The 26,246-nt window shown below is 45.3% G+C and overlaps 1 long non-coding RNA gene across 1 annotated transcript in view; it reads left to right on the top strand.

Annotated features, from left to right (window-relative positions):
• Positions 1 to 26,246, top strand: part of LOC105879528 (uncharacterized) — a 64,104-nt gene that overhangs the window by 5,842 nt on the left and 32,016 nt on the right. The window contains exon 2 of the long non-coding RNA XR_012923280.1: positions 2,647 to 2,744. This is a non-coding gene — a long non-coding RNA (uncharacterized LOC105879528). The remainder of the gene's footprint in view (positions 1 to 2,646; positions 2,745 to 26,246) is intronic.

Below are 26,246 nucleotides of genomic sequence, written 5' to 3'. Positions count from 1 at the left end.
TATTTTTATATTCTGGATATAAATCCCTTATTAACTAAATATTTGTAATTTTTAAATTTTTAATTTTTGTGTTTTCTTCTAAGAGTTCTATAGTTTTAGCTCTTACTTACATGTAGGTCCACGATCCCTTTTGAGTTACTTTTTATATAGTTTGAGTTAATTTTTTTATATATTTTGAGTTAATTTTTATATGTAGCCATCCAGTTGTCCCCACATCATTTGTTAAAAAGACTGGTCTTACCCCATTGAGTTATCTTTTTTTTTTTTTTTTTTTCTTTGTGAGCAGTGGAAGATATCCATTGAGTTATCTTGGCACCTTTGTCAAAAACCATTTGACCATAAATGTAAGAGTTTGTTTATGGACTCTCAAATCTATTCCAATGGTCTGTATGTCTGCCCTTATGCCAGTACCTCAGTGTCTTCATCACTGTAGCTTTGTAGTATGTTTTTGCAGGTGCTCAGCACATAATTCTGGCATGAATGACTGGGTGTGAGGGTTTGTGGAGGAGTTTGTGGGGGTGGAAAGAGGCAGCCACTCCCTTTGACTGGCACTGGGGCAGCAAGTGCAGGCACAGGTACACCTGAACCTCAGGACTTCTTAGCATGTGTCTTAACATGTGCCTTCTTAGCATGAGTCTCCCCAGGCGGGGCTTCTTCTGCAGCCTCTTCCTTTGAATCTGTCTGTCCCTGAGATCCTTCCAGAGCCAGAAAACTGTAGTCACATACAAAGTCACATACAAAACACAGGCCTCAATCTACCTTAGAGGTTAATACTGCTGCTCTTGGTGGCTCACTCACCTCCACCACCCCGCCACCCCAGTGGAGTAGCTTCTTGGCTGTCGAGACCTCTGCCAAATCACCTCATCCCTCTGAACCCCATTTACTTTGACAGTATTAATACCCACCTCTCAGGGTTGTTGAAGAATAAATTAGATAATGTGTCAAACACTAAGATAAGTGCCTTATAAGTATTTAACCCTGAGCTATGTAGTCTTAGCCTCATTTATAAAAGTGGAGAAACTGAGGCACACAGAGATGAGTTTGGAGACCAGGGCCCCATATCATTCATTCCATGGCAGAGCCAGGACTCAAGGCCACCCCTGCCTGGCTCCAGGCCCTGTGCTCCTGAGTCAGAGTTGCAGGGACGCGGGGAGCCTGCCTGGGTTCTAGAAGACCCTGTTCAGGGCAAATTCTAGGGCGAAGCCTGCCCCTGGCCCTGCGCCTGCCCCCTGCCCTCCCCGGCCTCTTCTTCCTTGGCATGCCTCCTTCAAAGAGATCTGGCTGGGCAGGGCGGGAAGCAGAGGTCTCCCGGGGTACCAGCCCCGGGGCCGGCAGCGGTTTCTAAAACCAGGGCAGCTGCTTTCTGCCTCGGTGGCCCCGCTGCTCCGCACGCGGCCTGGTATGTGCGGAGCATTCGGGCTGGAAAATGAGCACAAAAGAGCACACGGGAAGGCCTCGAAAATGCTAATGCGGCGCCCGCGCGGCTGGCGGCGGCGCAGCCGAGGGCCGCGGTCACGGCGCTGTGCCTCATTATTACTGCCGGGGGCCGCGGCCGGGAGCAGCGGGGCGCGGGGCCGCACGCGGCGCGGCTGATGGCAGCGCTGATGGCGCAGCGGCGCGGCCCGCGGGCTCAGCGGGCGCCCGGGCTGCCGGGCTGTGCGCGCCCCGGGCCCCGCGCGCGCCGCCACCGCGGGAGAGCCCGGAGTGGGCGCCCGGCCCCCAGCTGGGACGCCGCCGCCCAGGCCTGCACCTGATTCCTAATTTCCATTACATTTGGAATTAAGAAGCGTTTTCTGTTAAGATCAAAAAGTGATCAATGCTAGTTGTAAAAAGTTCAAACAATACCTCCGACCCTTCCTTTCCCAAATCTCTCCAGAGGTAACCATTGTTTACAGATTGATATGTAGCTTTCCAGACTTTCTAATACTTATAGCTATTTGATTTTTAAAAAAAATTCCAAATAGGAACATAATGCAGCCCTTCCCAGTCCCCCGGATACAATCCTGGTGTATGTTCTGGTCTCTCAGTTGCTTTTTTCATGTAAGAATGTGCCTGGAGATCTATCCGCCTTAGCAGGTGTAGCCCTAATTCTTTCCAAAAGCCACATAATATTTCAGAGTATCAGAGTACAGTGATTAATTTAACCTTTCTCCCACTACTACTAACTGAATGCTTGCTACATGCAGGCCTTTAACTAAGTGCCTTACCTACATCACGTCATTTAATCATCATAAAGGTTCTAGAAGGCAGGTATAATAATTCCCATTTTAAGGTATGAAGAAACAGGCACAGAGAGGTGAAGAAATGTATCTGAGGTTACACAGCTAGTAAACTGCAAAGGCAGGATGCAAGACCGGGTGGACTTGACTTTGAAGTCTTGCTCCTTTCCGTGAGCTCAGTGTCCAGCCAAATGTGTCATTCAGGTCGCCGAATATTAGCAAGCAGGCACTTTCCCTGCCCTGCAAGCTCCTATTCCACAGAGAAGCACTACATCTATGTTTCGTTGTGAGGTTCTGTGGGATCCTGCTCATTTTATCCTTGTGATTCCAGCCCAGTGATTTTGATCTAGGAATTAAAGAATTGAACTTGTAATTGTGTTGACTTGGTAAAAAAACAAGTACTAAAGGATCTCGCTCTGTCTTCCAGGGTGGAGTGTAGCAGCACAATTACAGCTCACTGCAACCTTAAACTCCTGGACTCAAGTGATCCTCCTGCCTCAGCCTCCCAAAGCCCTGGGATTACAGGTATGAGCCACTGTGCCCAGTCCATGCAATGAGAAGTAATTTTTTCTTCCACATTTCCAGTTTCCTTTTCAGAGGAAACCCCCAATAGTAGTTTCTTATGTTATCTTTCAAGATATTTTCAGTGCTTATACTTTCCCATATAAGTGGTAGCATCTGCATCTTGCTTTCCCCAATTAATAATATATCTAAAGATCATTCTCCATTGGCACATGTAGGTCAGTACCATTCTTTTTCTTCTCATTGCTTTTTAAATTCAGTTTTGTTTTTGGAATAGGTAATACAGGTATACCTTGTTTTATTGCACTTTACTTTATTGTACTTTGCAGACAATGTGATTTTTACAAATTTAAGGTTTGTGGCAACCCTACATTGAACAAGTCTATCAGTACCATTTCCCCAACAGCATGTACTCAGTTTGTGTCTCTGTATCACGTTTTGGTGATTCTAGATATATTTGAAACTTTTTCATTATTATTAGTAGTATATCTGTTATGGTGATTTGTGATCAGTGATCTTCGACATTATTATTGTAATTGTTTTGAGGTACCACAAATCACACCCATATACGATGGCAAACTTAATCCATAAAAGCTGTGTGTGTTCTCATTTCTCTACTGGCCAGCTGTTCCCTGGTTTCTCTCCTTCTCTTTGGGCCTCCCTATTGCCTGAGACATAGAAGTATTGAAATTAGGCTAATTAACAACCCTAAAATGGCCTCTAAGTGTTCAGGTGAAAGATGCAGTCACTCATCTCTCATTCTATATCAAAAGCTAGAAATGATTAAGCCTAGCAAGGAAGACATGTCAAAAGCTGAGACAGGCAGAAAGCTAGGCCTCTTGGTCAAACAGCCAGGTTGCAAATGCAAAGAAAAATTTCTTGAAGGAAATTATTTATTAATTTTTATTTTAAAAAGAGTTTTCACTCCCCACTCCAGTCAAGGGATCCTGAAGAAAATTAAAAGTGCTACTCATGATTAAGAGTATGCTATGAAATGCTATGAAACAGCCTTATTGCTGATAATGACAAAAGTTTTAGTGGTTTGGGTAGAAGACCAAATCAGCTGCAAAATTCTTTTAAGCCAAAGTGTAATCCAGAGCAAGGCTCTAACTCTCTGCAATTCTATGAAGGCTGAGAGAGACAGGGAAGCTGCAGAAAAATCATTTGAAGCTAGCAGAGCTTGGTTCATGAGGTTTAAGAGAACAAAAGCATCACCATAACATAAAACCGCAAGGTGAAGCAGCAAGTGTGGAAGGAGAAGCTTCAGCAAATTATCCAGAAGATGCAGCTAAGATAATTGATGAAGGTGGCTACATTAAACAACAGATTTTCAATGTAGATGAAACATCTTGGAAGAAGATGCCATCTTGGACTTTCATAGCTAGGGAGAAGTCAAGGCCTGGCTTCAAAATGTCAAAGGACGGGCTGACTCCCTTGTTAGGGGCTAATGCTGCTGGTGACTTTTAAGTTGAATCCAATGCTCATTTACCCTGCTGAAAATCCCAGGGAATGAGAATCCCTTGAAAATTAGGATAAATCTTTGCTGGCTGTGGTGGTTCACAGCTGTAATCCCAGCAGTTTGGGAGGTGGGAGGATTGCCTGAGGCCAGCTTGAGACCAGCCTAGACCAGTGGGGGCAACATGTGAGCCCCCTCCCCTGCTAAAAAGGTAAATCCCCCTCCAAAACAAAACTACTCTGCCTATGCTTTATTAAGTGGAAAAACAAAGCATGGGTGACATCACATCCATCAAAGCCATGCACGCCCAGCTTGTCACCATTTTTCTATAGGATTATTGAACTTTTTCTTGATTTTGGAAAGTTCTTACTTTATATTACGTATGTTAGTTTTTTCCCAATTAACTATTGTCTTTTGATTTTGTCTTTGTTTTGTTTGGCAAAAATTTTCAGGCTTTTTGTGTAATTAAGTTTGTTAATTTAAAAATAATTCCTGGGGGGTGTGGTGGGTCATGCCTGTAATCCTAGCACTCCGGAAAGCAGAGGCAGGAGGATTGTTTGAGGTCAGGAGTTCGAGACCAGCCTCAGCAAGAGTGAGACCTCCCCCATTTCTACTAGAAATAGAAAAAATTAGCTGGGCGACTAAAAATATAAAAAAAATTAGCCAGCCGTGGTGATGTGCGCCTGTAGTCCCAGCTACCCTGGAGGCTGAGACAGGAGGATCGCTTGAGCCCAAGAGTTTGAGGTTGCTGTGAGCTAGGCTGATGCCACAGCACTCTAGCCTAGGCAACAGAGAGAGATTCTGTCTCAAAAGAAAAATAAAAAAGAAATTCCTGAGATCTGGATCTTACTTAGAAAGACCTTCAAAATATTTTTCAAATTTTCAAAAAATATTTTTTATGTTTTCTTTGTATCTTTATAATTTTATTTTTTTAATATTTACATCTTTCTTCTATCCAGAGTATGTTTTAGTATAATAAATAAGGTAGGGATTTAGCCTCTTCTCCCCCAAAATGACTATCCAGTTGTCCCAAACTATTTATTAAATAATCCAAACTTCCCCTTTGTTTTGAAATGCCATCTCCATTTTATACCACATTTGTACACATGCCTGTGTCTCTTTCTAGAGCCTCTCTGTTCTTTCCATTCATTGGTCTATCAATGCACGTGTCAGGGCCAAACTGTTTTAATAATTGATGCTTTGTAATATGCTTTAAAATTTGGTGGGGCTTGTCCCCACGCCCAGCTCTTCTTTTCTCTGGAATGTTTCTGGCCATACTTACGTGTTTATTTTTGCATATGAATTTAAGAGTTACTTGTTTTGTTCCAAGAAATATTCTATTGGTTTTTTAAATTGGGATCACATTAAATTTATAGTATAATTAGGGAAAATTGATATGTTTACTGAGTCTTAATCAAGATCACAATATGGCTTTAATTTACTCAGGAACAGAGGCAGTAAATTGGTCACCAAGTTTTTATTTGCTTACTTACATTTTGCAGTTTCTTGCAGCTAGGCAGGGTTACATAGTGGATTCTGGCTGGTGAAATGTAGGCAAAAGTGACATGTGACATTTTGGGATGGAGGCAAATGACAAGCCCAAGCCTGATTCTGTAGCTTTTCTTCCTGTGCTGTGGTGACCAGGGGAATGCGAGGTCAGAGCAAGACTAATGTTGAGTCAAACATGGAGGATGGTTGCCCTGAATAGGTGTCCAGACATACAGCTGACTCTGGGGGAGAATAAAATAAGCTTTTATTGTATTAAGCCACTGAGATTTTGGTGCCAGTTGTTTCTGCAACATCATTTAGTTTACGTTGCCGGATACATTCTCAGTTAGCATTTTTAAGTTTTACTCATATAGTTCTTGCACATTTCTTCATAGTTTTTTTTTCTTTTTTGCTGCTATCTTAAATGGGCTTTTAAAACTGTATGTTTTCTAATGGCTTATAATTTATATATGGGAAAAATATCAATTTTTATATATTGAATGTATAATCAGTCATTTTACTGAAACTGTTAGATTTCTAACAGTTTATAGAATTTGTAGAATTTCAGTTGATTATCTTGGATTTAACCTTCCCTTTACCTCCCTCCCCTTTCTTATCTATTTGCTAGTATGGAGGGAAAAATTAACTGCTCAATGGCCAGAAAGTTTTTCTATATTTTCAGAACAATCAAACCATCTTTTTTAAAAATTGAGAGTTTTCACAAATACACCAAAAGCTGGAATCCTAGGTTTTGTTAAAATTTTAGCTAATTTGACAATACTAGGCTGATATTCCTGTAGGAAAAAATACACTATACTCTAGAGTTTAACCGGTACCTATTTTTTAAAATCCAACTCCTTTTACTTTTTTTTTTACCTTACCTGCACAAACCCTAAAGGCATTTGAGTTTCAAATCTCGCTGGTACTTTTGCAATGACATTAAATAATATTGGTGATAGTAAGTATCCTCAATTTGTTTCTGATTTTAATGGAAATGCTGCTAAGTATAAAGTTGGCTCTTCTTTCTAACATTTTATTATGAAAATTTCAAACATACTGAAAAGTTGAAAGAATGTACAGTGAACACCCTTATACCCAACACCTAGTTGCTATAATTAACATTTTACTATATTTGTTTTTATTACATATCCATTCTTCCTTTCATCCATCCCTTGATTCATCTTAATTTTTTAATGTATTTTGAAGTAAACTGAGGAGATCAATACACTTTATCTCTAAAAATTTCAGCATGCATATCATTAACCAGAGTTTCATATTTGCTTACAGTTCTTTTTTTCTATCGAGGTAAAATTTACACACAATTCAACATACAAATCTTAAATATACCATTCTATGAGTTTTACCAAATTAATACACTTGTGTAACCCAAATCTCTTTCAGGGTATAGAATATTATCATTCTAGAAAGTTCTGTAATGCTCCTTCCCAGTTCAGTCCCCATCCCCTCACCTCAAGCAATGAGAGTTCTGAATTTTTCCCCACCACAGATTAGTTTGACCTCTTCTAGAACTTCATATAAAAGGAATCACACTCTTGTGTAAGATTTCTTTCACAGAGTTTATTGTTTTTGAGATTTATCCTTGTTGCTACAGATATTGATGTTCCTTTTTATTGCTGAGTAGTGTTTTATTGTTATGGAGTGTGTGTTTGTGTTCCCTACCCCCCAAATTCGTATGTTGAAGCCCTAACTTCCAATGTGATGGTATTTGGAGATCACCAATTTGCAGGTAGTTAGGGTTAGATGAGGTCATGAGGATGGAGCCTGGTCTGATAGATTACTGCCCTAATAAGAAGAGACCCAAGAGAGGTTGCTCTCTCTCCTCCCCACCATGTGAGGACACAGCAAGAAGGCAGCTGTCAGCAACCCAAGGAGAGAGCCCTCACCAGAGCCTTACCATGCTGGTGCCTTGATCTTGGACTTCTCAGCTTCTAGAGTTGTGAGAATATAAGTTTCAGATGTTTGAGAGACCCAGATTATGGTATTTTGTTATGGTAGCCCGAGCAGACTAAAATATTCATTATATGAATAGTCCGGTGTTTAACGATTATTTTGTTGATGGATACCTGGATTCTTTCCAGTTTTTGACTAATATGAGCAAAGTTATTATAAATATTTGTGTACAAGTATTTTTAGAGACATATTCTTTCATTTCTCTTGGGAAAATACCTAGGAGTAAAATTGCTTAGTTGCAGGGTTGGTAAATATTTAGTTTTATAAGAAAGTATCAGACTTTTCCCAAAGTACTTTGTATGTTCACTAACAATATATGAGAGCTCTGCTTGCTCTACCTTCTCATCAATATCCAGTGTTGCCTGGCTTTTGTTTGATGCTTAATATGTATAAATCATGTTAAGGAAGTATCCATCTATTCCTATTTTATTAAGAGTTTTTCTTTCTGTTTTTAAAATCTGGAATGAATGTTAAAATGTATAAATTCTTTTCCAGCATCTACATAATGATCATATGGTTCTTATTCTTTAACTTATTATTACAATGGATTATAGTAATAGATCTCCTAAAATCGAACCATCCTTGCATTCCTGGGATGAACTCTATTTAGTCACTATATGTTAGTCTTTTAACATGTAGCAAGATTCTGGTTGCTAATAATCTATTTGGATTATTGTTCACTATTAATTTTTTTTTTTTTTTTGAGACAAGGTATTACTCTGTCACCGGGGCTAGAGTGCAGTGGCATCACCATAGCTCACTGCAACCTGAAACTCCTGGGCTCTACTAATCCTCCTGCTTCAGCCTCCTGAGTAGCTGGGACTACATGTGCATGCTACAACACCATGCTAATTTTTCTTTTCCTTTTTTTTTTTTTTTTTTGAGAGAGATAGGGCCTTGCTCTTGCTTGGGCTACTCACCATCTCCTGGCCTCAAGCAATCCTCCTGCCTTGGCCTCCCAAAGTGATAGGATGATAGGTGTGAGCCACTGTGCCTGGCCACTATTCACTATTTATAAATAAGACAAACCATTTTCATTCTGGGTTCTTTCTTTGTAAAGTTTTGGTATTAATGTCATACTGGCTCTGAAAATTTGGAATTTTAAAAAGCTTTTTAGCTACCCCTGCTTTGACCCAGTGATTTTGGACTTGTGGTTTCATTATGATTTTTTTCAGCTTGCTGGTTGGTTAAATAGTTACTGGAAGACCCAGGCTGCCTGTTGCTATTTGAGCACCATGCCTACTGTCACAATATACTGAGGCAATATAGCTAATGGTTAAGGGCGGAGGCTCCTACTTTTGTTAAAGAAGTGAAATCGATGAGTGTTTAGAACAGGCTAAGTTCATGGCTGTTGCTATGTTTTCTGTATTTTTTCTCTTTTTCTTGTTTTGAATAATTCTAATTTTCATTTTTTTTAGAAGCTAGTTCCAAGGCTAAGCTCTTATCCAAGCTTATCTAAGCTGTTATCATCCTACCTCAAGTGGGAGTGGAAGGCTCCCTGGTTCTCCCCAGTGGAGAGGCAAGGAAGAGCAGGAGTGCCAATGGGAAACACAGGCTGCTTCAGTAGGGAATGAGCCCCCTGTCCCTGAAGGTATGTAAGCAGAGGGAAGGTGGCCGCTAGGTATGGATGCTGCAGCAGGAATTCAGGCCCTGGATGCTGGGGATGGGCCTCGGAGGTCAGGCAGGGGGAGTCTCCACTGTGAATAACTATTGGGAAGAGCTTTAATTAAAGGTAGGCAGACCTGAGTATGAATCCCACCTTGCAACTCCCTAGCAGTGTGACCTTCCCAGCAAATTGATGCTTTTCAGAGCCTCAGTTTCTCTGCCTATGCAATGGTACAACAATACCTGCCTCACAGGAGGTCATAAAGAGCAGATTGGATAATGGGGATGAACAGTTGTTTCTTTTCACCTGCACAGTCTGTGAAACAGGGAGGATTTTCGCTAATGTTTAGTAAGATGAACATTGTTGTTTTCAGCATCTGCCCATCCTTGAAGCCCACCCTTATGTTTTCCACCAATCTCAGGTTGTACTTGGGTTTAGAGGTTTCCACATTAGAGGGTTTATATTACATATTAATAGCAACTATGGCCACAGGGCCAGGGACAGATATCAATCTGAGTAGATACTGTTGTGTACTTGCATGGTTTCTGTTACACTTGGCCTCATTGGCTACTTTCCCCACATTTTGTAAATTATGATAGATATGTTGGCATCATTGGAATATCTGTGTTGGCAAATGACCTTCCTTGGGCTAGAAATGTGGCTGCCTTGTGATCTCCCATGGACTTGAGGAAAATAAGGTTTGAATGTTAATTCCACTGTGCTTGGGGTTGGGGGAAGGGGAAGAATATAGTTGAATGCCAGTGTGAACCATTGCATTTTTGGGTGTTCAGCTAACAGTTTATTTTATCTTATTTATTTTTAATTTTTTCCTCAATACTTTCAGTTGCCTTTAAAGCTAACAATTTATGATGCAGAAATTTCCAAGAGAAGAAAGAATCGGAGTTTAAAGCACAAGCCTGTCTTGAGGTTTGATGGTTAAACATTATATTCTAGAACTACAAGATGTAATAATAAAAAAATTTGGGAAAATTTCCCTATAATGGCAGATGGAGATTAAAATGCATTTGGGGAAATTTCCAACATACATGAACATAATGGATGAAAGCAAGTCCTAAATGCACTAACCTGTGGGAACCGAGCTCTGCCCTCACATCTCCAAATAAGGGGGGTGTTTAAGAGACCAGTGCTGCCTCTGGGGTCTCTGGATGGTTAGAGACTCAGGTGCGGGGGGGGGGGGGCAAGAGTTAAACAGCTGTAGCAGCAGGTTAGTGAGATAAAGCAATTCTGGAACAGGAAGGTAGTTGTGGTTTGGAGTTTCAGATTATAACATATGCCAGCACTGGCAAAGATCTCACCAGTGCCAATGTGGACATAGAAGGATGCCCATTCTGCAGTAGAGATAAACCAAGGCTTGGAAACACAAATATTTCTAGAGGCTACCCAAAGAGTCAGGTATCTTTGAGACAATAATGCACATCTCCTTCCTCCTGCTCTGCCACATGGGTCCTCTCCATCTGGGAACCAGGCTGCGCTGGCATGAACACCACCAGGATTACAGATTCACCTTCTGCAGGTACTAATTAGCAATGTGGAGAAGAGAAACTGTCAAATCCTAGCCAAAGGCTGTATCCCATGAATTGCATGTGAGGGAGATCCTCCACCCTCATACCTGCAGTTGGCCCTTCCAGGAGGAGGAGAGTGTGGATGACTCTGGGTGTTTTTGTCCCCCTCTCCACCCCGCCCACCCCGGCCCCAACCATTGCAGATACAATTCAAAGACAAGGCTGCCTGGTAGAGGACACATCCTGGGGTGGTGGAATGCCCATTGCTACTTACCAGCTGTGGGATCCTCAGTAAGCTGGGACTAAGGGTCAAGGTGGCGGCATGCTTTGTATCATTTGATGGGGCCCCTCATTCTCCTCTGTCCCCATTCGCCTTGCCTCTCCCAAATCTTTATACATTCTACCAGAACTTACCAAATGCTCAGCGTGAATGGATTTCCAGTGGGCGCTGGCCAAGGGGCTGAGCTGCGCATCTGGGGTGATGTGGGGCAGGACAGAGACATCTTGGGGGAGCAGAAGAGCAGCATCTAGATCACAGGTGTGTGAGTCTGGATCTTGAGCCACATCCTGGGAAGGCTTGAACTGTGCCTGTTTCTGTCTCCCAGGCTGTGGCTGCATCTGGGTTATATTAACAAACCCCCCAATTTTCAGTGGAGAAATGTGAGCTTGGTTCTTTGCCCACCTGGAGCTTAAGATCCTGGCAGCAACACTCTAGCCTGCTTCTCCTGACATCCCTCATGCCTGGAGAGAGAACTGGTCAGCTGTTGGGGGCCAAGTGGTACCCAGTGGAGAGAGAGGCTGTAAAGACAGGAACAAGGCAGCTGGGAAGCACGACTTTCCTAGGGGTTAAGGCCATTCAGCCCCAGATCTCCATGGGTGTTGGAGACTGCTTTCTGGACCTCTTTGTGTCTGCCTGGCCAAAGGCCAGATCATTCCCTGCAGCAGTCCTTGGATCCTTTCTGTGGGCTTGTGCCCTTGGGCCCCAGAGGACAGACAGCTTCCACCCCAGCATCCTCACTGGCGTGAAATTCATGCATTCTGGCACTAACAACAAAAGCACTAGAGAAAAGGGAGCTCTTTCCTCTAGAGCATTTATTATAAGGGGCCAGTGGTACCAGTGGAAAAAAAACACCGACTTCCAAATTCTGCTCTGGAAACCAAACCTAATTTAGGGAAGTACGATGTGCTGAAGAAAGATTGCCTCTTAATTTTAGATTCATGCGGAATGCAGGCGGGAAGGCAGAATCCCTTAACATAACACAGGCTTTTTGGTGGTGTAACAGAATAATAAATCCTTGAGGAATTCCCCAAGCAAGGTAAAGTAGGATAATATACATTTCTTAATATTGCAGAAGTTTCCTTAATCTTATTGTTTAAACTTTTCAATAAACTGTAATGTTTATTAGTAGTTTTTCATTTCCAACTGTCAGATAATTCCTTTTGCTAAGTTGGGAGAAACAGGGTCCCCCAGTGCCTCTGGTCTCAGTTTCGTGTGATATATATCTGACCAGACACTTGATGTAATAGAGAAGTATTGTGTTTTCCACTGTGTGGAACTTAGAGGTTCAAACGTGTTAATGCAATTGAATTGATTGTAATATTTTATAAAAGTTTCTCCAACGGAAATATTGTTAGCGATTGGACTTGTTGGGGTTAGGAGAGGACACACAGAGACTTGCTGGCATCTTGTGGCCAGGTATGTATCATGAGGGGCCGGCAAAGGGGTGTGGTGTGGGGAGGCCGTTTCCCTGATTTCTAGGGGAGAGATTGATCAGAAGGAAGCACGGGTTTCCCCCAGAAAGGTCTGCAGAAGAGACAAAATGCATTTGTGTTTTGTAAAGGGATAGCAGTGAGGATAGCATGGCAGGTTCCACCTGGGACCACCTTTGCAGAGCACCCCAATTTTTGAGTCAGTTGCAAAGTAGAGGAAGCTACACAAAGCTGGAGGTTGAAAAGAAGAATCCCAAGCTCTTTTTGCAGGAAAGAGGTGGGAGACAGCAACGTTAATCACCACCCAGAGAGAACTTTTTCTTTATCAAATGCCCTAGGACTACTGTTATTCTGTGCAATATCTCTGCAGGGGAAAATCCTATCTTAAATGATCAGCACAAGTGACGAAGAAATTCATTTTGACCCTCTCCCTGACTCTTTTTTAATTGATTTTTTTTTTCCTCTCTCGGAAATGGCAAACAATTTAACATGGTTACAAAATTCCTTCTGCTCAATAGCAGAGGGGGGAAATGAACAATCACAATAAGGAAAAGGGTAAAATCCCAGTCGGCTAATGAGGTATATATCTGAGCCATTAGTTCTGCTTGAAGCCCCTGTCAGCCCCAGATTAAGTTGATGGCCGTTCCTGGTGTTTTCAGATTCCTTCGGTAGCACACTCTGCATATGCGTTTACCACCTGCAGCGCGGCTCTGACATTTTGGTCTTTCAGAATTAAAAGAAAAAAATTGGCCTGGGATGTTTTCTGCTTTCTGTGCAGGTGCCGGAGCTGATGGAGAGGATGCTCAGGGCAGAAGCCTGTTGGTTTTCTGATGCTGAATTCCAGCTTCCTTGGCCTTCTAATATTTAGTGAGAGAAGTAGTCTGAATATAATTTTCAGAAAAGACTGCATTGAATGGAGCAATCAGCAGAGCCTTCTGAACTCACCTTTTGTAATTTCTTCCTTTCCTTTCTTTAGAGGATGCTTCCAGGGAGTCAGGGCCTGGGGGCTGGAGGCAGAGATGCGAGCTGTCTTCTATAGGGCTATCCTTAAGCTGAGCTTCCTTTCTGCCTTAGGATTTAGAACTGCTCTTAGGCCTGAGAATGGAATTTGTGTTGTCCAGTGCAGTTGCCACTTGCCACATGTGGCTATTTAAATGTAAGGGAATTAGGCCGGGCGCAGTGGCTCACGCCTGTAATCCTAGCACTCTGGGAGGCTGAGGCAGGCGGATTGCTCAAGGTCAGGAGTTTGAAACCAGCCTGAGCAAGAGCAAGACCCCATCTCTACTATAAATAGAAAGAAATTAATTGGCCAAGTAAAAATATATAGAAAAAATTAGCCGGGCATGGTGGCGCATGCCTGTAGTCCCAGCTACTCGGGAGGCTGAGGCAGGAGGATTGCTTGAGCCCAGGAGTTTGAGGTTGCTGTGAGCTAGGCTGACACCACGGCACTCACTCTAGCCCGGGCAACAGAGTGAGACTCTGTCTCAAAAAAATAAAAAAAAAATAAAAACCAAAATAAATGTAAAGGAATTAGATAAAACTGAAATTAAAATTTAATTCGTCAGTTTCACTAGCCATATTTTAGGTGCTCAGTAGCCGTGTGTGGCTAATGGCTACTGAATTGGGTAGAGCGGCGTGGAACATTTATTTCCGTCATCACAGAACATTCTATTGGGCAATGTCTGCATGAGCCCCTGGGTTTGGGTACTCAAGCTGGTCCCTAGGGCTTGGATATACTTTGGGCACAAAACTAGGAAGTGAACAGAATTCGATGCTGCTTAGATAGCAAGACTTACTGTTTGGTGGCAAAAGGCAGGAAGGAGCCCATCTGTAGCCCATGGAGGAAAGAAGAAATAATCCCGAGCTTTCCTCTAGCAAGGCTGCTGGCTGCCAGAGGCCAGGGTCAAGTGGTGCTCTTATCATGTGACTCTGCCAGGTGACCATGCTGATGTTGTGACTCAGCTCATCCCCACCAGCTCTGAGGATTTAGCAGTAAGACACAGCCTGTCCCTGTCCTCATGGAGTCTAGACTCTGAAGGGAAGGCCAACAGCAAGCAAAGAATTACACTCTTCATAATGTTTTTTATTTCCTGTATTTTATGATGTCTTGAGGGCCTTACTACTCGTGGAGAGACTGTCCCTTCCAGGGTTAGTGTATTCCTAGTGATAGTAAACAACTGGTCTGAAAGCACACCTTGCATGTGCAAACCAACCCATCCAAATCGCATATCCCCAACCACCTCCTTTATCAAACTCTCACACACACAGAGCCAGTATTTCCCTTGCCCTAAATCACCCCAGGGACAGGGACTGGACAACTAGAGTCCACCCCTATAGCACAGAGCCTGCTGAAATTATTCAAACTATCCAACCCTAAATTTGCTCAAACGGGCCTACCCTGCCTTGCCCCTGCCTTCCCATGGAAGCTACGGGAAGGCTCTGGGCCATGCTGTCCTCTGGCTCCTTCTGCTTCCTGGCTGAACCTCATGCCACCCCTGTGTGCTGTGGTGTACCCCTTTTCCTGGGAACTGTAAACTCTTCTTTCAAGGCAAGTGTCTTGTGCCTGTTATCTTGCCATATGTGATTAAAATGAAATCCCAGGTACATTTTAAAACAATTACTGAATTACAATTATGGGAGGTACTCCAAGAGAGAAATGCAGGGTGTTAGGAGCATGTACAGCTTGGGGGACAGGACCTGAGCTGGGGAGGGAGCGTAGTCAGAGAAGGAGTCCCCAAGGAGGTTGCAATGAGGTTGAGACCTAAAGATTGAGAAAGGTTTAGCAAGAATGTGTGTGTGTGTGTGTGGGGGGGGTGGGCAGAAAATGTTCCCAGCAGAGGGAATGAAATGTGCCAAGGCCTGGAGGCAGGAGGGAGAATGGTATAGTCCAGGAGCTGGAGGGCATCACTCATCCTAAGGAATTGGTGGGTGAATGCTAGGCAAAGGTATGGCTGTGACTGAGCCCACCTAGTGCAGAGGCTGAGCACGATGTCCAGACAGCACCCTCCAGACCTCTTCCCCCTTGGGGCTTCGGGGGCTGTGTCCTATGTGTGCGCTTTGAGTGAGGCTCCAGGTTTCTCACCCTCTCCCAGAGCTGGAGCCATGTGCCTTCCGTGGAGATGGTGTCAGTTTGGCTTCCAGCCTCCAGGAGGGTGTCTACGGAGGGCATGGCAGATTGTAATGTCCAAAGATGGCTGCACCGATGTATGTCGGACTCATGCTGTTCTTGAAATGTGAGGTTATCCTCCCCTTGAACCTGGACAGATCTCTGTAACTATTTAGACCCAGAGAAATATGGAGGAAGTGAGACTGTATACTTTGCAGGTTAGGGCATAGGTGGCTTCTCTTTCCCCTCCCCTCTCCTTCCCTCTCTCTCCTCTCCATTCCCCTTGGGAGCCCCAGGCTGCCACTAAGAAATCTGATGACCTTGAAGCTGACATGCTGGAGAGATCATGTGAAGAGCCTATGCAGAGAGAGAGAGAATGAGAGAGATAGACACAGAGAGAGAGAAAGTTGTCCAAATTGCCCCAGCCGGTCTGGCTTCTAGTCGAGGCCCCAGAGATCACAGAGCAGAGACAAGCCACCCCTGCTGTGTCCTGTCTGGATTCCCATGGACATAATAAATGAATGTTTTATGCCACTAAGTTTTGGAATAATTTGTTATGCAGCCATTGCAACTGGAACAGCGAGTCTGGGGGGATCCTTGGAGGACGGAAAAAGTACCAGCTTTTCATCTTGGGTGGCCTAGAGCATCCCTGGCATGTGCTAGAAGCAGCAGGGTGCTTTTTCAAATGCAGTCAGACCTTGTGATTTTAGAATTTGGAATTTGGTTTAGTTTCTAATCAGGCTTGGGCTGGAACTCCCCAGAGCACCTTCCAAGGAGAAGGGGTTTTTGAAAGCAAATGGGAATGGCAACTTGAGTGGGGGGGGGTGCTTTAGTTACCTAAGAGGACAACTGATTTTGAAGAGACTCAGCCACTGTGCATCACTGTTTACACATAAACGATTGATACGCTCACCACAAATCCTGTCTACTCACCACAGCAGGCCCCTGGGGACCTAGTTACGGAAACTACAACTAGGTTTGTTAGACTTGGAGCCTGGCTCACGTCAAGCTCGTCACTTGTACTTAAAAAAAATAGTAATTGATGAGCATTTCCCAATGGGTCCTAAAATCCAATTTTTACTTTTTGAGAGTAGACCGGCCCCTGTGCTGGTTTTGTGGGGACAATCATTTCTACTGTTTATCGGGAGCTTCAAATGTGCCAGGCAGGCACTGTGCGAGATGTTTTCACCCGGAATATTCTCATTTGACCTTTGAGGAAGGTTCTGTAATTAAACTTGTTTTGCAGATGAGGAGATCCAGGGTCAGAGAGGTAAAGTGACTTGTCCAGGGTCACCCAGCAGTCTGACCCCAGGGCCTAAGTGGGTGACCATGTTCCTTCAGTCTCTCCAAGGGAACCGATCTCCCTGAACTGTCCGGGGGAGCACAGCTGGCTCAGCACCCAGGGGTTCCTGAGCTGCCCAGCCTCCAAGTTACTCCATGTGTGTGCATGGGTGGGAGGTCTCCTTGAGACACCAGAGCAGTGGACCTTGCGACCTTATGCAAGTCACCTCTGGGAGGTTGGGCGTGAAGTTCCTTGTGCTCCCTTCCCCGTCTCCTCACGAAGAGGCTCTCTGAGCCCAGGGTAGCAAATATCCCCGTAGGTTGCAGCTCCTGTTTGCAAAGCATGCTACAGATGCCTTAATTAATTATTCAGGCTGACATCTCCAGCTCCAAAATCAGAGGGTTGAGAAAAGATCATAGGAATATAATCAATGTGAACTTGGCTGATAATGGCTGGTCCCAGGGTGGTGCAAAGGGAAGAAAACCCTCCAAATTGGTCTCCTCTTACACTTTGGCCTTGGTTCCACCGGCGGCCAAGGCAAAACTGTCCTCCTTCAATAATTAATGAGCAGGATCCTGCGCCCCTGGCCTGGGCCCCCCAAAGGAACCCTCTCCCGGCAGCTGCGCCTCCGGAAGCTCGAGCGCGTGTGCACACCCGCGTGTGCCAGCCCGGTCGGGGGCGCGAACACTGAGTCACGGCGGCTGACCCAGCAAAGTGCTGGGAGTGTGACCGGAATGAAGGGTTGCTCTGTCTGTCTCCGAGGTGGCGTGGCAGATCAAATCACAGCGGATCAGGCGCCGAGATGTTGCCTTGCTCTGAGTGACAGAAGTTAATAATTAGTGACAATGATTGACAGATACACTCCATCTGCTGCTCCGACGCCTAGGAGCAGTTATTCCACAACTGTCTGCGGGCACAATGAACTCCCCCGGGAGCGCAGGCTGGCCCGTGATTGACAGCTGCCTCCAAGAGAGACAGGCCACTGACGGGAAAGTCGCTGTCAGCAGAAGCGCTCCGGTCCCCCCGTGTTCCCGGGGAGGCTCGCTTGCTGTATACATTTATTCTGTTTCATTTATCATGTCAGCCGTGGCTTTAAATAGATTACGAGCTAGCCTGTTTTTTAACTGGAGAGTTCTCTATCGGTAAATTAGAAATACCCACGTATGTCAGACTACTTCCTGGGACGCAAATCTTCCTCTTGTCTGTTCTCCGGGTAGATCCGGGAGGGGAGGCAGGAGCTCGCTTGGGTTGCAGATTTAACTGATCTTTCCATTAAAATCAAAATGGAATCTTTAACCAGAAGCCCTGTAAAATGGTGCTGAGCATTACTTGGCAAACTCGGCCTCAAAAGTCCAAACTAAACTAAGAAAGCTCCCTGTTTTTGTTTTTTTTTTTTTTCCTAAAAAATAAACATGTCTCTGAGCGTGACTTCAGATGACATAACTGGTAATGATGGCTCTTTACATGGTATTTGCATTTCTAGGCAATGAGAAGGATTCCTTGACAATGCAGAACGCCAGCCTTCTCAGGATGAACTGTGTATTCTCTTGTGAGTTCATGGTCAAAATCTGGCACTAACTAGCTGGGTTCTGGTGTGGGTTACAGTCCTCTCTAGACTGAAGACCCTGCCCCCATCTCTCCCCTGAATATTTGTATCCTAAAATGAAAACTTAGCTTCAAACCAGCCCACGTGGAAAAGGGAGGACCTTGACACCTTTTAGCTCCGTTATAAATAGGAAGACAGAAATATATATATTTCTACTAGAGGAATTGTCGTCACCTAATTGTTCCTACTTGTAATTTGTTTGGCTTTCTGGAGAGATGCATTTTAATTTTGCTTCCTTTAGGATCCCACAGATAAGCTTTCCGGGCCACCACTCCTCTCTCTGCTTTCGTCCCCTGATCCTTCAGCATAATTTAAAGAACTGTCCATCGATGTTATGAATAAAAGCCTACTTAAATCCTGCTGTTTAAAATACAGTGAACCCTGTTTATATTGATCTCATTCAGAATGTTTTCCCGCATATGATGTCCATCTTTTAAAGTATGGGTCATGTTTCCTCTTAAAATGTTTTCTTATCTTATTCCCCTAAAATGATATAAACAGTTTCAGGATTCTTGATAATTAGGTATGCGGGCAAAGAAAAGACATCCTGTTCTTTTTCAAGTTTTTAAATGATCAGGATACCAGAAAATGAAGTCATAAGGAGTACAAGTGCTTGCTTCTCATCTAGGGGTCTGCTTTCCTTCTCATTTCTATGAAAAGGAAATTTACGAGGACGTAAGATGTTAGCAGCACTCTAGGCCACCCCTCGGGTGGGTGAGCCAACCTCAATGTTGCCCTAGAATGTTCCAGTTGTCCTTCCCCAACCCCCTGTGTTAAATGTGCACCTCTGTGTTCTGCAGTAAACAAGAGTGCACAAAACGCATGTGCACGTTTGTGTGGCTGGTGCTGCTCATGTCTTTTCTAGAGAGACTTAGAAGAAGGCCTGTAAATGGAGCTTGTTTATTTATTTGCTTTTGGTGCATCCCATTTTCCTAATTAGGACCTGCCCCAGTTAGGGAGCTCCAATGACCAAATAGCCCAGGCACTGTGCGAGCCCACCAATGCAGCGGGCAGCAGAGGGACCCTCAATAGCTTACCATGTCTTGAGGGGTTGGACCACCAGCAGGAATTATACCATTTTAGGACTCAGGCTGCGATGGGGGCAGAATAGGGGCCGAGGGATCCCGCAGGGGAGGCGCTCACCTGGCTCTCAGGTGGTCACAGGAGCTTTCCAGGAGGAGACCTGATGGAAGGACTGGGGTGCAGGGAAGAGCAAGGGTGCTTCAAACAAGAATGGCAGGTGGGAAGGACTTAAGCGAAGTCCAGGTGGATTCCAGGTAAGGCTGGAGAAGGAAGCGGATGGAAGTCACATCACTCAGGCCTTCTCTGTCACACTGAGGACTCTGGACCTAATCCTAAGGATTTGTGTTTCAGGAAGGCCGCTTGGCTACAGTGTGGTGTGGAGTGAGTGTGAGACGGAGGCAGGGTGTGGTTAGGAGGCTGTTGCAGGACTGACCTTAGCCTGGGTTCAGGGAACAACTGAGGGAGAGGAGAGGTGCGGGCTTTAGCAATTGGGTGGGGTGAAGCACTTCTCTCTGACTTGCGTACCCAGGCGGATGGGGAATGTATGAAGACGAGCATGATGGGGTGGAAGGAAGAGGAGTTACATTTTGGACATGTTGAGTTGGAAAAGCCCGCAGTGCAGGCCAGCCCCATGGGTGTGTGACCTAGGTAGTTGCCCTGCACTCAGAAGGGCTCTGCACTTGGGGCGAATGGCCAGCCTGCTGTTACTGTCTTGAAAGTTTGAATCAGGGCCCTGTATTTTCATTTCGAACTGGTCCTGTGTGCAGTTCATCCAAGTGGAAAAGTCGGTGACACAGCTTGATATCTGCTTCTAGAAGTCAGGGCTGGAGGAAGAGTTCTGGGATGCTTCGGCATAAGGCGAGGTGCTCACATCCCTGGGGGAGGGTGGGCCCACTGAGGGAGGATGTGTGAATGAGAGGAGAAGGGAGTCAAGGACAGGATCCTGAGATACCCAGCATTTTAGGAACAGCTCTAGGAGGGTAGGACTGCCAAGCACAAAGACCCAGTTACCTATTGCCACATTTTGGTTTTTGGCATGAAGCACTGAGGGTCTGAGGAGTATCTGGCCTGGTCTCAGGTTATCACCTACATGGCAGGTCCAATCAGCAAATAACACAAAATCTTATGTGACATAATCTATAGCTATTATTATAGACGTTTGCAATATCCTCCAGATCTCAAAGCATCTTCATTCATTCATTCCATAGATATTTATTGAGCATCTACTATGTGCCAGGCACTGTGCTGGTGCTAGGAATGTATCAGTGAGCAAAAGGGATAAAAACCTTTACCCTCTGGGAGCTTATATTCTAGTGAGGGGAGTATATTAGAAGGTGATAATGTGCTTTGGAAAAAATAAAATCTTTGTTAAGGAAAAAAGTTATTTTGCCTCATGTAACATTAAGCATCATGTATGGGCACTGGGGCTCCCTTGTTGTCCTCAGGTCTGGTTTCTTTCCCTGCTCCCTCTGTGCTGATTCTATTACCAGGTGGATCCTACCCTTGCGGGTGGTCAGAGATGCTGAGCAAACACCCGGGTGCAAATCCAGGAGAACAGATCTGCTCTTACCTTGCTGGCGACACCCTCAGAGACACTCTCAGTAGACTGGCCTGGGTCCTTTGCTTTCCTCTGAAATAGTCCTCTCTCCTCTGTAAGCTTTGCAACAGTCCACAGGGGAAGCTGTCATCGTCATTTCACAGGAGTGGAAGACTGAGGCCAGTAGACACAAGTGAGACTTTCTAAGTGTGCAGACCTGGGAGCTGGGCCCAGGCTCTCTGTACCTAAGGTTGTGTTGTGTCCCTAAGAAGTTCCAAGGCAGAGTTTAAGTAAACTTAAAGCCAGATCTAGCATGTTGCCTTACACCTGTAATCCCAGCACTTTGGGGGCCTGAGGTGGGAGGATCACTTAAAGCCAAGAGTTAAGACCAGCCTGGGCAACATAGCAAGACCCTGTTTTTACAAAAAATAGAAAAATTAGCTGGGTGTGGTGGCATGTGCCCATAGGCCCAGCTACTCTGGAGGCTGAAGTGGGAGGATTGCTTGAGCCCAGGAGTTTGAGGCTGCAGTGAGCTGTAATCACACTACTACACTCCAGCCTGGGCGGCAGGAAAAAAAAAATTAAAGATATCGTTTCTCCCCAAACCTACATTAAGGCTTAAAAGTGGGAAATTTAAATAACCGTGAAAGACTTAATTAGGGACATGATTAGGCAACTGGATGAATGTGCAGACGATAATTGCTTAGGAATTCAGTGCAATCCTAAAAGCACAGGGATTTAGATATTTAAGGGCCCTCCAGTCCAATCCTTGCCTCTGGAAGGCAAGAAAACTGATGGCCAGAGAAGGGGAGGGACTTGCAGGGTCACTGAGCAGGTAAGCAAGGAAGCAAAGGGCAGGGCTGGGAGGGGGGCCAGGACTCTGTTAATCTGGACCAGTACAAGTGACTGGACCAAACCTCTCTGTAGTGCGTCCGAGCCAGCCAGCAGCCACGGAGGCTGTCTGTGCCTGGCTAATGTGTACCAGCTGGCTAAGCGCTGGGCTGTCTGATGAATATTCACAGCCTCTTAACAACCTTATCATTTTCTAATTTAACTCCCCCCTAGTTTTCCTTGGTGATAATATTATTTAATAATAATTATAAGATAATAATAATGTCACACTTTTATTGAGCACTTACTGTATGCTAGATACTGGCCAAGAACATCATCACATTTGATTGCACCAGCAACCCTAGGAGACAGGTACTATTCCTAATCCCTGTTTTATAAATGAGACAACAGACCCTCAGAGGATGACATAACTTGGCCTTGGTCTTGGATAGCAAGTGGTAGGGAGCCCAGATTCAAACCCAAGTCTGTTTTATTTTCCAGCCCAGGTTTTATTAACCACTGGTGGGGCAAAAGCTCTTCTTTTGTCTTTTAAAAAAGAGTCTTAAAGCCAGGAATAGATACAAAGTACATCTGGTCACTTTCCCAAACACTACCAGCACCTACTAGCACTTTCCCTTCTTTTTGAGGGGAGGTCGACCTCTGCTGGGGAGAGAAACCGTCAGATACGGAGCAACGCGCACCTAACGTGACTGAGGCTCAGAGCTAAAGACCTCCATAAAGCGCTTGACCGGTTCACAGGGACTTTGGGGCTGAATGAAGCAGAACACCACCAAGCCCTGGGACAGAGGCCCTCGCTGTCCTCTGGACCGTGACGGGCCCGTCTGGAGGGGATTCACGCCTCACTGTCAAGTGCACGGGTCCGTGTGAACTGCCCTCAGGTTTCACTGTCATCAAAAGTGCCCAGTGAATTGTTGGATGAAATGAGCACAACAGCTGCCGCTTGCTGGGTGCTCCCGCACCAGGACCGGTTAACAGCTTTGTGCGGTTACCTCTTTTAGCCCTCAGAAGAGCAGGTGGGAGAACAGAGGGGGCTAGGTCCTGTGAAAACAGTATGATCAGAGCCCCCAATTCACACAAAATAAGCTTGCGCCTTGCTCAGAGGGGTTAAGGGACTCAGAGAGTTCTATTTTCTAAGTGGTAGAGCTGGAATTTGAGCCCAGATCTGCTGGGGTCTGAAGGCTGACATCTTGGCCACTGTGCCATACCGACCTGCCACGCGGCTCAGAGGCACTTTTGAGGTCACCGAGGCTAGCACGGGGCAGGGACCTGTGCAAGGTCCTGAAGCAAGCCACTGGCAGATCCAGGACAAGAAACCAAGTGTCCCAACTCCTGGCCTCGCACCCTTTCTAATACACTAGAGAGCAGTCAACAACTTATTCTTGCAGTGACGCCTAAAACTGTCCTAGAAGAAAAATCGATGAAAGTTTTTCTTCCTAAAACACTTCCCCAACTCAGTATGCAATTAGCCGTTACTACTCGACGAGCTTGGCTTCAGCCCTGACCACTGTCCTGCATTTTTCAGCTGCTGTCAATGACCTCATCTCCGTCTTCATTAGTTCATCTTTGCTGAGGGACAGTAGCGTGCTCGGCCAACGAACCTTCCACCTTAGTCCATCATGCCATCCCCAGCAGCGAGCCCCTTGGGGCTCCTGAGACGAAGCCTGGAGATATGCTTATAAGATAGGTCACCACTGCTGCATGCTTTGTCATTGTGACTGTGCACACTGATAAGAGGAGCCAATGTTTACTGGAGGATTTACTATGTGCTTGGCTTTCTGTACAGCTTGTCTCATCTGATCTTCACAACCGCCCTTTGGAGGAGGTGTTGCTTTCAACCCCATTTCACAGATGAAGAAAATGAGGCCCAGAGAGATGATGGGATTTGCTCAGGAACATGGCTGGGAAGCGGCACAGTGAGAATCTGAGCCTCTAGGGTTGTGTGACTCAAGATTCTGTGCTTTGCTCATGAGCCTTGACTACATCTTTTGGAAGGTTATCTGGGGGCAGAAAAACTAAGAAGATATTTTGCCTGCATGTGGCTCAGTTGGCTTTTTGGGTGGGGTGGCCAAAGGCTCGCCCATGTCCCTGAACAAGGACAAGCCAATGGGCCCAAGAATTGTCAACCTCAAGGCCTAAAGATAATCTAACTGAACTGTCAAGCCCAGGCTGCAAGACCTTAGTTAGGTGAACTTCTGTCTTCTGCTTGAACATCCAGCAGATGTTTTTTAAGCCTTTTATGTGTCAGGCATGGCACCAGTTATGGGGGATGCCTTGGTGACAAGACATGCTTCCCACCTTCCCTCACTCAGCTCATGGTCTAGTGTGGAAAACAGACAGTGAAACAAGTATTTACGGTATTGTGACTGAGTACAATGGGGGCAAGTGCAGATTACTCAGGGACTCACAGTAGGGGGTATCGAACCCAGCCTGAAGTTGCCATCAGGGAAGGCTTCCTGGAGGAAGTGAGGTTGAAGCCAATTCCTAAAGAATAGGCGTGTGTTAGGTAAAGAAGGGGTAGAAGAGTGTTGTAGGCAAAGCCTGAGGAGAAAGAGAAAAGTTAGAGAGCCCCTTTCAAGACAGCCCATTCTATCTTTGCATATACCTGACTTGTCTGAGGTCATACACCCAGGAAGCAAGACTGTCTAGGTCCATGGACCATGCTCCTAGCCGCCACTTTGTTTCCTTTCTTCCTCTGGGCATTGTGTCTGGATGTGATGGTTGGAATTGCTGGCACTGTCTTGGCACCGTGAGGGGAGCCAACCTGAGGGCACAGCTAATACGCTGAGGACGCAGAGTGGAGAGATAGTAATAAAAAGCATTTGAGTTCTTGTTTGCTTTTATGAGACCGGGTCTTGCTCTACTGCTCAGGCTAGAGTGTCGTGGTTTCATAGCTCACAGCAACCTCAAACTCCTGGGCTCCAGTGATCCTCCTGCCTCAGCCTCCAGGGTAGCTGGGACTCCAGGCATGTGCCATCACACCCAGCCAATTTTTCTATTTTTGGTTGAGATGAGGTCTTACTATGTTGGTCAGGCTGGTCTCAACCCCTGGCCTCAAGTGCTCCTCCTGCTTTGGCCTCCCAAAGTGCTAGGATTATAGGCGTGAGCCACCCACCGTCTGTGGCCAAGAACCTGAGTTCTTGATGACATAGTTCAGCTTCTGAATCAGCCAGCTTTGCAGTCAGGCTCACCTCTGCTGGTCTTAAGTGAAATCATACACTGTTTGAGAGCATAGGATTGGAGTCTGTCTCTGCCACACATTGACCATGTGACTTTGGGCAAGGTAACTTCTCTGAGTTTCAGCTTCCTCATCTATAAAATGGGAGTCACACGAATTGAGAATAGTTGTGTTTACCCGGTGAGTGAGGTGGGGAGGACTACATGTGTGGATGCATGTTGAGAGCTTACAGTAATGCCTGGCCTTAGGAAATGCCAACAGATGGAAGCTATTAGTATTGCCAACACACATTTCCTTAGTCGGCTTACACTCCCAGCCCTCCGAAGCTCTCAATTAATGATGGAGAGACTCAGGCTAGTCACAATGCAGGTCGATCCCGTTGTGATAGAGCCCGGAGCGAGGGGTAGTCAGCGCTTGTAGGAGGGAGCAGGTGAAGGTTCCATAGAGGTGGTGACTTTGAGCAAGGGCCCAGGACATCAGTAGAAGTTTGAGGGTACAGAGGAGGAGGGAGGGCATTCCTGGCAGTGAGAGTAGCCGGTTAAGTGTCTTAGGTGCTTCGTGAAGGGCAAGCAGCTGGTGTGCTCAGAACTTCAGGTGTGGGTGCATGTGTGGGACTGCGGGCTGGGGCGAGGTGGGACAGGCCTTGAGTGCCAGACTAAGGGTATTGCTGTGAGTCCCAGTGGTGTTCATGGAACCGTGGTCCTGAGCGTGCTTCCTGGTGGCCACATCAGGTATGGAAATGCTGCCGAGCTATGCCCGCTGTGGCGATGGCTGATGGATAATAGCACAGTAAGGGCTCTACCAAGTCCTTCAAGAATGAAACTTGCTTGACTTGGCCTAACCCAGTGTTTTACAAACTTATTCAACCACAAGAAACCCTTTACTCCCCTAAAATCTATTTCTGCAGGTTGCATTCTGGGGATGCAGTTACAGGCATTGGGGAGCAATCAAAAGATCTGAAGCACGAGACAGAGGGGTTGATTCTGTGTTTTTCAACGATTCCTTCCAATTATTTATACAATAAGGGACCAAATTAAACCCCACATACGCTGTTTTTAAGGGTCTGGCTTGCTCGCTGATGCTGTTTTATTCTAAATGGCGACTTTTATTCTAAATGGCTGTGTCTGTCCCTGAAAGTCTTCTACCTTCCAAGTACGCGAGGCAGAGAAA

This window comes from Microcebus murinus, chromosome 2 (genome assembly GCF_040939455.1).
Source record: "Microcebus murinus isolate Inina chromosome 2, M.murinus_Inina_mat1.0, whole genome shotgun sequence".
In the NCBI taxonomy this organism is placed as follows: domain Eukaryota; kingdom Metazoa; phylum Chordata; class Mammalia; order Primates; family Cheirogaleidae; genus Microcebus; species Microcebus murinus.
Note: the sequence above shows the minus strand (reverse complement) of the source record. Positions and strands in the feature narration are given on the sequence as shown.